This window comes from Canis lupus, chromosome X (genome assembly GCF_003254725.2).
Source record: "Canis lupus dingo isolate Sandy chromosome X, ASM325472v2, whole genome shotgun sequence".
Taxonomy (NCBI): domain Eukaryota; kingdom Metazoa; phylum Chordata; class Mammalia; order Carnivora; family Canidae; genus Canis; species Canis lupus.
In genome coordinates, this window is record NC_064281.1 from 6,779,547 (window position 1) to 6,795,734 (window position 16,188).

The 16,188-nt window shown below is 51.6% G+C and overlaps 1 protein-coding gene across 2 annotated transcripts in view; it reads left to right on the top strand.

Annotated features, from left to right (window-relative positions):
• The first annotated feature begins 48 nt into the window (after window positions 1–48).
• The window catches only part of CLCN4 (chloride voltage-gated channel 4), a 69,317-nt gene continuing 53,177 nt past the window's right edge, over window positions 49–16,188 (top strand). The window contains exons 1-2 of one of the 2 annotated variants that reach the window (XM_025436310.3): window positions 49–197; window positions 1,371–1,642. The gene's annotated coding sequence lies outside the window, so the exon portion shown is untranslated. The remainder of the gene's footprint in view (window positions 198–1,370; window positions 1,643–16,188) is intronic. The other variant, XM_025436317.3, reaches the window with a different exon arrangement.

Sequence of the window (16,188 nt, forward strand, 5' to 3'; positions counted from 1 at the left end):
CTCCGCGGGGCGGGGGCGGGGGCGGGGGCGGGGCGGGGCGGGGGCGGGGCCGCCCGGGGCGCCGGGGCCAGGCCGACGTCTGCCCGGGGCCGGAGAGCGCGCAGCTCGGGCTCCGCCTCCGCGAGACCCTGAGCCCCGGGAGCCGGGGGTTTCGGTCGCGCTTGAAACTTTAGAGCTCGGGAACCGGAAAGGCGAGGGTAAGTCGCTCACCACCTAGAAAAATCAGCCTGGGACGAGTGACCTAGAAAAAGCACACGGCCACATTGTTGGCTTTTGAAGTCCGGTGCAGAAAATGATGGTAGATCGCTGCGAGGGGCAGAGGGCCCGTATCCGTGCCCCGAATTAGAGACCTCCCGAGCGGACATGTGCTTAATCCGGAGGGAATGGTGGGAAAAGGGCCCTGGTTAAATATAGAAGGACGCGAAAGCCGCCGTAATAAATAGCAAGTAGGTAACTCCTGGCTGCTTGCGAAACAACCTATTTCACATCTCTTTCGGCGGCCAGGAGGCCAGGCCATGTAAAAAATCGTGATTGAAACTCTCTCGAAAGTGAACCAGTGTATGAAACTGGAATACAAGCGCGACCAGTTTCTGCTCTTGTCCTTTCACATTTCAAAGCCGTGTCTATGGCTTGGCAGAAGAAAGTTGCATTGGGTTCACTGCTTACGTTTGAAATATGCCATTTCAAATGGACATGACCACTGTTGGAATTTTCTAAGGCTTTCTAGGGAAGGCTTTGAGTTGTGAATGGGAAATGTTGACATCGTGCGTGTTTTCTGTAATAGTAAGATGACTCACTTCTGCAGAATGTGATAAAAATTAAAAAGCGTGAAACAATGTTACAGAGTTATTATGAATTAACTCTTTCATGTCTCTGAGACATCAAATTCCTGGCCACAGCGTTAAAAAAAAAAACCACTGACACGAGTACAACCATGCTCATGCATTAGTGCTTTATTTTAAATAAATACAAGCAGTAGGACTATGTGGCATCCCTTTTTTTTACCTTTGGCAAATACAAGTTTAATAGTAGAAAGTAGCTGTTGAGAGTAAATAAAAGCATTATTCATCAGTGCGAATAGCCTAATGGTCCATAAGGAATATGCTTCAAATTACAGTATTTGGTATCTTTGCTACATGATTTGAAACCCTGAACCTCTATGCAGAGTATTTCCAGACACTTTATATTTTACCTGTCACTTGGATCTGCACAAAATATGTTTCTCCGTTGCATCTCATAAAGACTTTGAAAACTAAAACACCAAATTGTTCCCTTTCATTACTAATCCCTAACTCTTTTGAAATCCCATTACGTGCTCGGAGCCTGTAATCACTCGGATTTCGCCCTCTGTGCCGTTTGTTTCCCCGTAGTTGCTGAAAGCCTAGGCACGCCGCGCTCCTCAAGCGAGCTGCCCGGAAGGGGCGCGGGAGCGGGGCTCCCCGGCCGCTCGCTCCTCACCTCCCCGGACGTCCAGGGTCTTCCTCGCCCCCCACCCCCTCCCCGCCTCGCCCCGAGGGCGTCACGTGGCGGCGTGGGGCCCGCCCCCGGTGACGTCACCGCGCTCGCAGCCGTCGCGCCGAAGAAAGGATGCTCTAGGATGCCGTGCAGGTGGGCGGCGGGGATGCGCCATGCGGCACTGCAGGTAAGGGACGCGCGGCGCCCACGCTGCAGGCGCACCCCGGCCTGCAGGCCCGCAGCCCGTCGGCTCCCCAGAAAGCGAAAGTGGGGTCTTCGGCGGCTGCGGCTGCTGCAGGCACCAGGCGGGGGTGCGGGGCGGGGGTGTTGCAGGCCCACGCGTGACTTCGGGCTTGGCGTGCCCATCCGGGAAAGTGGGCAGGGGCCAGACGGGAAGACCGGGGCCTCTTGCCCCGGCGAGAAAAAAAAACCGGAATGATCCCCACACATGCATTATAAAGCGAGAAACGGGCTGGTCCAAGATAACTGTCAACTGCTTTCCAGCTGTCATTGTGCTTCCTAAATAATGCCACCTTTACCGATTCCCCCTTCAGGACGTTTGTCCTCAGTCTTTAGCCCGATTTCTTCTAAAGCAAGAGCTGCTTTGCTCTGAATGGAACGGGAACTTACTGGTTAGCAATTTAAAGAGCTAGATGTGCAGTGTAAGTCGTTTGGCGTTGTTTTGCAAGGTTCCAACCTTTAGAGGGGATGTGTCAGAAATGCATTTTCTCCCCCTCCAGGTGTCTTAAGTAGATGAGAAAATGACAGCATCCAATCCAATCAAATCCATAAAATAAAATGCAAGCCCCGAAGATTAACTGCGAGTGTAAGAGACAGCGGATCAGCTACATCTCTTAAGGACAAAATGGTTTTTAGAAGGGGGTGGGGTGGAGGCGAACACCCAAACGGAAGAATTCCCAGTGTTCTTTTTAATTCCCGTGCTGAATAGTTAGCTTGCTGAAGAAGGGGCTTGATGACTCAGCGGCAGATGGAGGGGGTCAGGTGACTTTTCAGTTCTGGCCGGACAGGGGGTGGGATTGTAATGGACTCTGTTAAGCATTCTAATCTGTTCACATTCCTTTCTCTGGTTCAAATAGGACCTGAGGCCAGGACACGGGTGGGCACCCTTGGGAGGAGAATGTGACGTCCTTTTCTGTAAAACGTGACCCCCCTGGAAGTTAGGGCATCAGTAAACTGTGCTGGAACACACACCATGAATAATTTGATTCCCCAGTAACTGTTGGAGGACAGTATTAAAAAGCAATGCTATTTTAGTTGATAATATAAGGAAGGGTTTTTATTCTTTACCCCCTGCAGGGGGCTTACTGTCAGGCAGCCCAGATAGCTTTGGTTCTAAGGAGGGGATTTATATACTTCTCTCTCTGCTTTCTTTTCTTTTTTAAAAATTAATTTAATTTATTTTATTTTAAATTTATTTTTATTTTTTTCCTTTTATTATTATTTTTTTATTGGAGTTCATCTGCTTTATTTTCTAACTGATTTCCAATTAATTTCGGAGTAAGGCAAGGCTTATAAAAACGATGGAGAATTCTCTTCCAACTTAGAACTTTGTAAGATTGCCATCCAGAAGACATCAAGGAGAAGAGAGGATGTGAACCCTGTTTAGAGAAAAATGGGGCTAGAGATGGGGTGGGGGTGAAGTCAGCAAAGAAAAATGGGATGGGGATGGGGTGAAGTCAGAGACTTACCATTTGCTAAAATCAAAATAATGTTTCTGAGAAATTAATGCTATGTCAGAAAACGAGCTGGTAAGATATTGGGACGTAGTCTTGCATATACTTGGATCTAGAGAGCCAAATGTCAAAATCGTACCTCTGTCCATATCCTCGCCTATATATGTCCATACATTCGTGTCTGTATCTCTACAGCTGTGTCTTTGCTAGCATAGTCTTGTTTTTATGAATTCTGCTTATATAAGAAAATACCAGGCTATTTTCCAAGGTGGGTGTACCATTTTGCATTTCTGCCAGCAATGTATGAGAATTTCAGTTGCTGAGGATCCTTGCCAGCACCTTGGTTTGGTTTGTTTCTTTAATGTTAGCCCCGCTAGTAGGTACATAGGGGTTATCCCTTTGTGTTTTTTTTTTTTTTAGGTGACTGAGTCTTATTGTATATAAATGATTCCCTGCCAGCACTTCAGTATTGTCAGTTTTGTTAAAAAAAAAAAATAAACATTCTGGTAGGTAGTTATGGCATCTCATTGTGGTTTCTTTCTTCTTTATAAATTTTTAAATAATTTACTTATTTATGGTGCTTCGAGTCTGTTTCTCCCTGCTAGAAATAGAATAGGAAGTCCACGAAGCCTCGGGTTTGTGTGCTTATTGTGCGTTCCTCTATCTCCAGCTCTGGGCGTGGTACCGGGAATATTTAGTTACTGTTTAATAAATCAGTCGATGTTTAGTAATTGAGCAGGTCCTGAAGGCCTGGGGGAGCTACCCTGCTCACACCAGAGGGGGTTAAACCATCGCGGGGGCCTCTGCAGTTCCCGCTGGTGGAGGAGTCAGGGATGAACCGGATTTGCCAGCACGGTTTCAGGCTGAACTCATTCTCAAGGAGCTCGCTAGCAATTTTCATTACCTAGCTGGTAACTGATCTTCATTTTTCATTAATTATTTTCAAGTCCCTGGATCCAACCATGCTTGAAGCTTCAATTAAAAATAAAAAAAAATTATTTCTCCCACTGCCTACCCCCTGCCTTGGCAACCACCAATCTGCTCTCTACGAGCTTGATTCCCCGCGGTATTTGACTCTCTCTGTCTGACTGACTTCCCCTTAGCATAATGCCCTCGAGGTCCATCCAGGTTGTTGCAAATGGCAAGCTTTCATTCCTTCTTAGGGCCGAATAATATTCCATTGTAAATATGTACCGCATCTTCTTTATCCGTTCATCCATCATCCGTCCGCAGACGGATTGTTTCCTTGCCTTGGCTGTTGTAAATAATGCTGCAGTGAACACAGCAGGGCAGATATCTTTTTGAGCTAAGTGTTTTTGTTTTCTTTGGATAAATACCCAGAAGTGGAATTGCTGGATCATGTGGTAGTTCTATTTTTAGGTTTTCTGAAGAGCCTCCATTCTGTTTTCCACGGTGGGGGCACCAGTTTGCATTCCCACCAGCAGTGCACGAGGGTTCCCTTTTCTCCACAGCCTGGCCAAGGCTTGTTATTTCTGGTCCTTCTGTTAATAGCCCTTCTAACAGGTGTGTGGTGTTATTTAGTTGTGGTTTTGATTTGCATTTCCCTGATGATTCGTGATGTTGAGCGTCTTTTCATGTGCCCGTTGTTCATCTGTCCATCTTCTCTGGAGAAATGTCTATTTAGATCTGTCCATTTTTTGATCAGATTTTATTTTCTGCTGAGTTGTGTTAGTTCTTTATATTTTGGGTATTCGCTTCTTATCAGATAGATGATTTGCAGATGTTTTCTCCCATTCAGCAGGCTGCCTTTTCATTTTGTAGATGAATTCTTTTACTGTGGAGCTTTTTATTTTTTTATTATTTTATTTTTTAAAGATTTTATTTGTTAATGAGAGAGAGAGAGAGAGAGAGAGGGGCACAGAGACACAGGCAGAGGGAGAAGCAGGCTCCAGGCAGGGAGCCTGATGCGGGACTCGATCCCAGGTCTCCAGGATCAGGCCCTGGGCTGAAGGCGACCCTAAACTGCTGAGCCACCCAGGCTGCCCTCTGTGGAGCTTTTTAATATGACTTATTTATTTTTGCTTTTGCTTTTGGTGTCAGATTCCAAAAATCATCTCCAAGACCTGTGTCAAGGAGCTTACCGCCTATGTTTTCTTCTAGGAGTTTTATGGTGTCAGGTCTTAGGTTCAAAAGTCTTTATCTCGAGTTAATTTTTGTATAGGTGTAATTTTGTATATGGCATTTCTTACAGAGCTTGGACGTCCTGATGTGTTGTTGCAGTAATTCAGCAATTGGTTTGTTGCAATTTCCTTCATTTGGTTCAGGTTGGCTACAGGGAGTAAGATCCTTGGGTCCCTTCCTTCCTTCTCCCCCACTCAGCCCTAGATAGAGCAGAACAGGTGATAGAGACAGATGTCATAGAGACTGGATTCTACTTCTGGCTTCTGGACTGTGTAACCTTGGGCATGTTACTTTGTGTCTTTGGGCCTCAGTTTTCTCATCAAAGTAACCAAGAAATTTAGATCAGGGTTTCTCTGCCTCAGCTCTGGTGACCTTTAGGGCTGAATAAATGTGTTGTGGTGGGGCCATCCTGTGCACTGTAGGAGGCTTAGTGGCATCCCTGGCCTCTGCTCACCCCGCCAGGAGCGCCCCTCCCCGGGTTGTGACAAGCAGAACGTCTCTGGCCGCTGCCACCTGATCCCCCGGGGTGGGAGCATTGCCTCTGGTTGCAAACCACTGATGTGGATGGTCTCTAAATGTTCTTCTGGCTTCAGTAGTCTAGAATTCACTTTCCTATGGTTGGTTTGACCTAAGCCCTTGATCAGAGATCCGATTCCCTTTCATCATGTCATAAATATTGGAAAATACAACGAGAAGGCTTTTTGACACTGTGGGGTTCCAGAAATAGCTTCTGTCCAAAAGGGGAGGCCTGTGTGTGCCACTGAGAGCTGGGAAGCTGGGCAGGGAGGAGAGAGAGCATGGGGCACCAGAGCAGCGTGTGCTGGAGCCCAGGGGTGCCCCGACACCCCTGTCCTCGTCACCTGAGACCCCGGCACAGACCTCACGGCCGCATCCCTTCCTCATCGGCACGCGTGGGCCGGCGGCGCGTCACGGAGGTGGTGCTGGCAGTGACCGCGGGGACAAGACGGTGGCGGCCTCTCGGGTAGCTGGTGGGAGGCCGATGCCAACTGCCTGCACAACCTAGCGGAACCCCTCCCCCGCCCAACCTAGGGCAGGGCCTCCAGTCTCAGGACAGGACGCGTGGCCCGGGATCTGACTCTGACACCTGAGCCGCTTTATCTGCGTCACTTCTCCTCTTGGCGCAGTTGCTGGGTCCGTGACATGGGGTCCCCCGGGATTTGCTGGTCCTGCTGCCTCCTTGGCTTTGGGGGGGGGGTCAGAGGGATGTCCAGGGTCTGCAAGAGACAGGAAGCAGCGACGGGCGGGGCGGGGGGCTCAGATTGGCCAGGAGACTCCTGTCGCGGGCCTGGGACCGCACTGTGCCTGTCCCATCGTCCCCGTGCCATCAGCCTTCTCTCTGACTCTTCCAGGCCTCATCAAAATTGGTTTGGCCTGCAGTGAGCGAGCTGCTGTGCCCAGGCCAGGAATTCTGTTTCTGGTCGCAGCTCAGCCTGGCCCAGAGCCGGCCCCCGCTCCCCTGCTCCCCCCCGGGCCTCCCCTCTGCCGGGACAGAGTACCAGAGACCAGGTGGCTCGTCAACAACAGCCTCCTCTCTCAGCTCGGGAGGCGGCCACCCCGGTGGGCTCCGGGGAGGCCCCCTGCTGGGTTGCAACTGGCCACCTTGCCCCAGCAGCTAGCTCTCCGGATCTCCTTGCCGGGTCCTAGTCCCATCAAGGGGGCGCCACCTCCAGGACCTGATCACCTCCCAGAGGCCCCGCCCCCAGATGCCATCACGCTGCAGGGAGGTTTCAACCTATGAATTTTGGGAGGACACATGCGGCCCGTGACGGTAACCAAATAGAAGTTGTAGCCCTTGATTGGGCCCCGGCCTGAACAAACCTCTAAAATACGGACTTGGGGACACTTGGGTCATTTTTATGTGACTGTCTGTTAGATGATGTGAGGAAACTACTCTAAGTTTCATTAGATGTGATAATCCTGCGGGGTCGTAGGCACCCAGCTAAGCCGCTCGGGGATTCTTTTTTTTTTTTTTTTTAAGATTTTTATTTATTTATTCATAGAGACACAGAGAGAGAGAGAAAGAGAGAGAGAGAGAGAGAGAGGCAGAGACCTAGGCAGAGGGAGAAGCAGGCTCCATGCAGGGAGCCCGATGCGGGACTCGATCCCGGGCCCCCAGGATCACGCCCCGGGCTGTAGGCGGCGCTAAACAGCTGCGCCACCGGGGCTGCCCAGCTCGGGGATTCTTGACACAGAAACAGTGAGATAACTCGTGTGTGTTTCCTGCTGCCGTGTTTTGGGGCTAATTTATTACACAGCAGTAGGTACTAACACGGGAGTATGTGCAAGAGTCTTATTTTTTGGTGATGCATGCTGAAGTGTTTAGGGATGAAGTGTCATGATAGCAACAAGTTCCCTAAAAAAATTTTTTTAAAGCATTTTTGGAGATCTCCTTAACATATGGCTGAATGCAAGACGAATTCTCATACCTGCTTCTACATTCAATCTGTTGCAATATCACGTGTCATGTAGCCTCTGGAAAATTCTCCGGTACTCTCACAAGAGAATGAGAATGGGAAAAAGGCAAATAACAATTTAAGATTATGATAAAAATGTTTTTGACTGCATGGATCCCCTAAAGAGTCTTGGGGATCCTAGGTGTCCCCAGATCACACTTTGAGAACCAGTGCTCTAGAGAAATAATTTTTTTTAAAGATTTTATTTATTTATTCATGAGAGACACAGAGAGAGAGAGGCAGAGACACAGGCAGAGGGAGAAGCAGGCTCCATGCAGGGAGCCCGATGTGGGACTCGATCCTGGGTCTCCAGGATCAGGCCCTGGGCCAAAGGCGGTGCTAAACCTCTGAGCCACCTGGGCTGCCCCTCTAGAGAAGTAATTTACTTGTAAGTGGTTCAGTTAAAATGGGGACAGCAAAAAAGGCCAAATGGGAACGCTTACTGAATTTGACTGCTGTTATTTGTTGGGTTCTTCTGGATAATGTTCTGTGTATTTGAAAATGTTCATGATAAAAAGTTTTTTTGTTTTTTTTTTAAAAAGATTTTATTCATTCATGAAAGACACACACACAAAGAGAGAGAGAGAGAGAGAGAGAGAGAGAGACAGGCAGAGGGAGAAGCAGGTTCCTGTGGGGAGCCCAATGTGGGACTCGATCCCAGGACCCCAGGATCATGCCCTGGGCCGAAGGCAGATGCTCAGCTGCTGAGCCACCCAGGCGCCCCAATGAAAACTTTTTTTTAACACGATAGAAAAGGGGGTGCCTGGGTGGCTAGGTCAGTTAAGCTTCTGACTCTTGGTTTTGATTCAGGTCATGATCTCAGAGTGGTGAGATGGAGCCCCACGTCGGGCTCTGTGCTCAGCGGGGAGTCTCCTTGAGATCCTTTCTCTCCTTCTTCCCCTCCCCCTGCTTGCACACTGTCTCTCAAAAATAAATTTAATTAATAAATGAATTTAATTAATCAATTAATTAAAATAAATAAAATCTTAAAAGAAAAGAAATGTAGACCTTTGGCCATGTGGGGATTCTGACTGAGTAGGTCTGGAGGTGAGGCCCAGCAGGAGCATTTTTGATCGGAGTTCCAGGTGCCCCTGGTGGATCTGAGGCCCCACGTGAGGCCTGCTGGCGCCAAGGTTACCAGCACACCCACCTGTCCTCCAGCCCTCCACCCTCCTGAGCCAGATTGAGGGGTGTTAGTTAGGGGTGGGGCTTATCTGTTTTCCCAGCACCCGTGGGGGCAGGTGTTGGGGCCAGTGTGTTCCCCACGCACACTCTCCCTCAACAAGTCTGTTGAGCCACTGCTGTGCCGGCTGCGGGGAGGACCTTGTTATCAAACCGTTGCTTAACCACTCTTTCAGTGGACAGCAGAGATAAACTTTCCTTTTTAAGGGCGGGAGTGGGTTTCCTTCACAGATCATGATAAGTGTTTTATTTTTTTATTTTTTAAAAGATTTTATTTATTCATGAGAAACACAGAGAGGGAGCCAGAGACACAGGCAGAGGGAGAAGCAGGATCCATGCAGGGAGCCCGATGTGGGACTCGATCCCAGGACCCCGGGATCACGACCTGAGCCAATGGCAGATGCTCAACCACTGAGCTGCCCAGGTGCCCCGGGATAAGTATTTTTTAATGACTTGTTTTCCATGTTCCATGCACGTGGTGAGAATTTCCAGCAGGATCAAGGTTATGGAAAGAACACGAAGTCTCCTTTGCATGCCCAGTCCCCTGAGCCCCCTCCCAACGGCCCCCACTGCTAACTTGGGTATATATGGTTTTTGAAAATGTCTGTGCAAATACAGTCATCTGTGGGATGTATATAGTGCTTTGTTTGTTTGCTTGCTTTTATTGGGATGTAATTTGCATGGAACAAAATGCGTGGATTTTTTTTTTTTAATTTTTATTTATTTATGATAGTCACACAGAGAGAGAGAGGCAGAGACACAGGCAGAGGGAGAAGCAGGCTCCATGCACCGGGAGCCCGACGTGGGATTCGATCCCGGGTCTCCAGGATCGCGCCATGGGCCAAAGGCAGGCGCCAAACCGCTGCGCCACCCAGGGATCCCATAAAATGCGTGGATTTTTAATTCAGTTGGTTTTGACGGGGAACATTTCCAGCAGATACTCCCCGGAGGGCCCCTTCTTGCCCTCCTTTAGCCAAACCCTGTGGCAGAGGCAATGGCTCTTCTGGTTTGTGTCAGCACAGTTTACTTTTGCCTGTTCTTGAACTTCAGACACCTGGAATCCTATAATCTGTACACTTTCATGTCTGGCTGCAGAGATGTTTCCGTAAGACGTGAGCCTCGATATTCATTCATGCGTTCACTCCTTGCTCAACGAATATCTGTTGGGTCCTTGCTATGCGTGCAGGCCCGGATTTTTCGACCTTGACACTATGGACATTTGGACTGGATGATTCTCTGTGGTGGGGACTCTCCTGTGCATTGTAGGACGTTGAGCAGCGTCCCTGGCCTTTACCCGCTAGGTGCCAGTAGCAAGCACTGCCCTGCCCCCTGGCTGTGACAGCCAAACTCCAGACATTGCCAAATGTCCCCTGGTGTGCAGAATTGCTCCTGGTTGGGGTCGACCAGTCTGGGTAATGGGATATACTGTGGTACCAAATAGGCAAGGCAGGGGCCTGAATAAAGTGAGGGAGAGCCAGGTGAGCGTCCAGGGCCCGGAGTGTTCAGGGGTGAGGGAACAGCGGAGCAAAGGGCCCGAGGCCAGGCCCGGCCGGGCGCGTTTGAAGACAGCAAGGAGGTCGGTGTGACCCGAGGGGAGCAGCCCAGGGAGCCCGTGGTGGGAAAGGTGCTCTGAGGGGCGGCCGGGGACGGAGCAGGCGGGAACCTGGCAGGGGTGGCGCCAAGCCTGGATTATTCTCTGTGCTGGGAAGCTGCTGGCTGCTTTCGGGTGTGGGAGTGACATGTGGGGACTTGCATTCGGAACGGTGACTCTGGCTGCTGTGAGAAGTCAGAGGTGGGCAAGAGGGCGAGGGGGCTGGCGTGGTGGCCGGGTGACCTGACCCGCACGTGCTCGGCAGGGGGCAGGCCTGGGCCGCCCCGGGAGCCCCGGCTGAAGTCACGCCTGTGCGATGGCCTCTCGTGCCCGGGTCGGGGCAGCGTTACCCCGATGGGCAGCGGAAACAGGGACAGCAGACGACACGGTGCCCGCGTTCCACGTACGGTGCTAGAAAGGCTGTCCTTGCGGCTGTCCCGTTGGGGATGGAGCCCCCGGTCACCGTCTGGTGGCCCCGGCCCTCATTTCACACGTCGAGGTACCCCGCGACCCAGAGTGCAGCCTTCTTTGGGAATGGGGTCTTTAGGGAGGTAACACCGGCGCACCCCCAGGCCTGCGGGCTGGCCCCCTGCCGCCCCCCCCCCGGGCGGCTTGGGCCCGCGGCCTCAGTTAGCTCATCCGTGGTGCGGCCCGAGGGTGCCCGTGGTCGGCGCGGGGACTGTCAGGAGCCCCCGCTGCTGAGTATTCGCGAGGCGCCCGCAGTGGCCCAGGCGCGGAGCCCCAGGAAGGGGTGTTATTGCGAGAAGGAGTCTCTGGGGAGGTTCGGACTCCTTGGCCCTTGGCACCGGGAACGCAGAGCCTCACGCCTCCTCTCCCTGGCCCTGCGGTGGGGACTGCGAACACTGGTCCATTGTGTCACTGGAGGCCACATCCCCTGTCCAACACGCAGGCAGGCTGTGTTCCCAACCGTGACAAGTGGCTGTGTGGCCCGGGGCCGGAGGACACATGCCACGGAGGGAGGGAGGGTCAGCGGCCCCCAGCGGCTCCCCAGTCCTGCTGGGGGGGGGACAAGGAGGAAGGAGAGAGGGTGGAGGAGGAGGAGGAGGCCGAGGAGGAGGCCCTGCCCCGGCTTGTTGGCTCCAGGCAGGGTGTCATTCTCGGTGTCTTTCCGTCAGTCCTTCAGCTCCCAACTTCCCTGCCTGTGGGACTGTCCCCTGGCCCTTGGCCCCTCGCCGCAGGGCCGCCAGGGGCCTCCTCTCACTGGCTGCGCCCTGGGAGCCCAGCTCCGGGTCTGGAGGACTGGCTGGAAGGAGGGGATGGATCGTGGCCCCTCGCCATCGAGAGGCGGCTGCGTCTTGGAGAGTCCGTCATCTCAAATGATCTTGAAATTGGTGTGGTTCCGGGCAAGGCGCGGGGTGAGACGACAAGCGTGCGGCCCAGGGAGCCCCTCTGCAGGGTGGGCCCCCGCGACCCGCCTCCTGGCGCGCAGCCTGCTCCCCGCTGGGCGACCTGTGCCGCCAGTGGGTGCCGCGCGAGTGACGCTGGAGGACTGCCAGGGCCGGGCCGCAGGACGCTGCTGCTTCCACCTCGTCCCCTCGGATCACCTGCGTTGGAGGAAGCCAGCCACCGTGTCCCAGGGACGCTCGAGCCATCCTGCCGAGACGCGGGTGGGCAGACCTGAGGCCCCCCGCAGCAGCAGGCGCCCACGGGGAGGCGGCCTCCTGCCCCCAGCCAGCCTTCAGGCCCGCGGCCCCGGCGGACAGCGCCCGGAGCCCACCGCGACTTCGGGAGAGACCCCGAGCTGGGGACCGACCAAGCCGCCGCCCAATTCCTGACCCGCAAGAACTGGAAGATCGTCCGTGTTTATTGGTTTAAGCTGCCGGGTTCAGGGCTGAGGTGTTGCACAGCATTGCCCGGCGAGTACAATGCTAAGAACCCGAACTAGCAGGGCCGGTGGGGGGGGGCCTGGTGCTGGCCGCCCCCGGTCCCCAGGCTGTGGCCGCCTCCCTCCTGCCCCTTCTGAAGCTCCACTTTTCTCTGATTGCTCCGCATTTGTTCAAGCTGTGGTCTCTCTCTCTCCCCTCTCCTCCCTACCGCTCGCCCTCCCACCCTTCCCCCGGCTGGGGGGTAGGGGAGCTGCATGCCAGGGTTAGGTGCGTGCATCAGAAGTTAGGGTGCATGGACGATGAGTTCGAGTGGGTTGATTTTCAGGAAGGGGAGAGCTGCTTGTACATCTGTCCCTGTATCTGCCTGCGCAGCCTGGGACTCCGTACGGTGACCCCCAGCTGCCGGGGCCCGTTGGATGTCTGGCCGTCACTTCGAGCACCCAGCATTTGCCAGTGCTACGTGGGCATCTCCTTTCCCTCGTGCACGGGGGAAGCTGCCCCCTGACCTGTAGTGCGGCACGGAGCCCGTGCCCGCCGCCCGCCGCGTCTGCCAGCCCCAGTGCCTTGGTTTTGTCAGAGGGCTCAGGCTTTGCACCTGAGTTATTTCAGCGGGAGATCATTCTGGTTAGACATGATGTGGTGGGTATTTCAAAAGAAAGGAAAGTATATCACAGGCTGCTCAGGGAAGTGTTGCAGCAGCGTGCCAGCTAAGTCTGGCTTTTGTAAAGCCAGGCGGGTGAGATTTCTAGTTGATGGCTCTTGCGTTGCCCTTCAGTGGAGCTTCACCGAAAGGCAGGTGCAGAAAAGCGTGGAGAGCACGAGTGCACGGCTTGCTGAGTTGTCGCTCAGTGAACACACCTGCGTAACCAGTGCCCGGATTAACTGGAACGCGGCCAGTCCCCAGAAGCCACCTGCAGGTCCCCTTCCCGTCACTTCCCAGCCCAAGGGTATCTGCTATTACAGATTGGTTTCGCTTGTTTGCGACTTTATATTAACGGACTTGCGTATTCCCTTGTGTCTGGCTTTCGCTCAACGTCAGGGCTGCGAGCTTCACCCTTGTCAGTGTCAGTGCCTGTGGCGGGATATTGTTTGTCCTCACGGTTGGATGTAGCTGGAGAGTTCTCTGTGCATATGTGTCTTGTGTCTTTTGGTGCTTTTATTTATTTATTTTAAAAGATTTTATTTATTCATGAGAGAGAGAGAGGCAGGCATGCAGAGACACAGGCAGAGGGAGAAAGGGAGAAGCAGGCTCCCTGCGGGGAGCCTGATGTGGAACTGGATCCCAGGACCCCAGGATCACACCCTAAGCCAAAGGCAGAGGCTCAACTACTGAGCCACCCAAGTGTCCCTCTTTTGCTGCTTTTAAGATATCCTCCTTTTCACTGGTTTTAACAGTTTGATGATGATATGCCTTGGTGTGGTTTGTTTTGTTTATTTATTTACTCCTGGTGCTTGGAGTTTGTTGAGCTTCTTTATCTGGGATTGTAGACTAATAGTTTAAATCTTTGTGTAGAACTGGAATTCCTATAGTAAATGTTCTGATCATCTAATCCAAATTTATTTCAGAGAAACTTCTTGAGAGAGCTTAAGGGAGTTTTCAACCAATGTCCCTATCGCCTCCCTCACTTGGATGAGGAGGTCACTTGATGGGATGAGCACTAGGTGTTATACTATATGTTGGTAAATTGTATTTAAATTAAAAAAATGTAAAAAAAAAACATAAAAAAAGAATGGTGAAGAAGGGTTTGCCTAAAGGAACTGTTCAGCTTGTGGTGCTTTTAGCCACTACCCTGGGTTCAAAGTCCACTCCTGGGGCCCCAGTGATTCCGTGTCAAGTGCCTGCGGCTGGATATCAGCCAGGACCCTGGGCTGCTGTACTCGGCAGGATATCTGTCTGTATATTTGTCAGCTCAACTTTTTTCACGGGTGAAAAGTAATAAAGGAAAATCAAGATGAATCGAGCAGTTGAAAGAAAAACCTGCAAACCTAGTAGGGAAAGCACGTTGTGCTCTTCAGACTTGCATTGTTACAAACTATAAAACTGTGGGATAGTGCGTGTGAAAAGTGATATATAGTCTAAGAAATGTTTTAAAGCCACCCACATTTTATGTGTATAGTGACTTCAACTTAGTTTATATATTCTTTTTGTCCTACGTGTATGCACAGAGGAAATGTCTTTCTTGTGTGTGTTGTTGAGCATGTCTGTGCAGTGATGTCGAAAGCGTTTAGCTGACTGTTCCATAGAGTTTTATATCTATAGATGGGTTATAGTATCAGCAATGCGTCTTGTTGACTAGAGATAGTACATGTGGTTGGCTAAGCTTTTTGGGTTTGGTGGATGATATTCCCGAAGAGCAGAGCTCAGCAAACACTTCCTCAAATGTCCAGGTAATAAATAAGAGTATAATAGGCCGCTGACCTCAAGGACCTCACAATCAGATATGGGAGGAAGCGAGCTTGTAAGTAATTATTCCAGCAAAATGTAATTTATAAATAAGATCAATACTAAAAGCATTAGTGTTTAAAACACAATGGGAAGGATGCAGGGCACGCAGGAGAGTGGGGATTAGGAGGGGACAAAGGGCTAGCTAAGGGGCCAGTGGTTCACTCCAAGTACAGCCCATGTGCCAGCAGCATCAACCTCCCTGGGAGCTTGGTAGAAGAGCTACCGGGGTGGGCCCTGGAGCCAGCTCTGCTGGTCATGCTGATGCACACTGGAATCTTTGTATCTCCAGGTGGTGATCAGCCACCAGTGTTCTGTCACGGAGCGTACGGCAGGCCACTTTGAAGCTCAGGTTGTCCCACAATTGCTAGAGGCGTCAGCACAGCCTGGACCTTTTTGTTGGTGGACTGTTCTTCCGTAGGAATCAGTTGAATATATCCCAGGGTTTTCCGAATTCTTACAGGGATGGGAAGTTTGACTTTGCCCGTTGGTATAATTCATCCATTTTTTCTTTTTAAATATTATTTATTTATTTGACACACAGAGAGAGAAAGCAGGGGGAGCGGCAGAGGGAGAGGGAGAGGGAGAAGCAGAAGCAGAGTCCCCACTGAGCAGAGAACCCCATGCAGGCTTCGATCCCAGGACCCTGGAATCATGACCTGAGCCAAAGGCAGACTGAACCACCCAGGTGCCCCCCATTTTTTTCTTTTATGGATCACACTTTTGGTGTCCTCTCTGATAACTCTGATAACTAGCCCCAGGTCATGAAGGTTTTGCCTGTTTTTACAGAGCCATGAAAACATCACTCATGGGTTTCACGTAGGCAAAGGCCGTACTGGTTGATGAAGTAGAAAATGCCATACTGCCTTCATTTGGATTCTCTCACAAGTGGATCCTGAGACAAGGATCCCAGTGCAGGGAGCTCTCTGGGAGATGCAGGGGCTCCTGGGAGGGGCAGGGCAAGTGTGACCAGGAAAAGAAGGTGGCCATTAGATGCTGGGCTGTTGATGCAGCTCACCCAATGGGCAACTGTTGGCTAATGCTACGCTTTGGAAACTCTAGGAAACAGCTTGCTGTGTCCCAGGTCCTCAGGATCATCTCTGGATTCAACTAGGAATACTCAAAAGACAGCATGTGGTTGTTTTCGGGGTTTGGCTTATTATCATAAGGAATGTAGGGGAGAGTCAGCAAAGGGAAAAGGCAAGCTTGTTAGAGTCTTAGTACCCATGAGGTTTTTGTTTAAGATTTTATTTATTTATTCATGAGAGACACACAGAGGCAGAGACACAGGCAGAGGGAGAAGCAGGCTCCCTGTGGGGAGCCTGATGCAGGACTTCATCCCCCGACCCCGGGATCACAC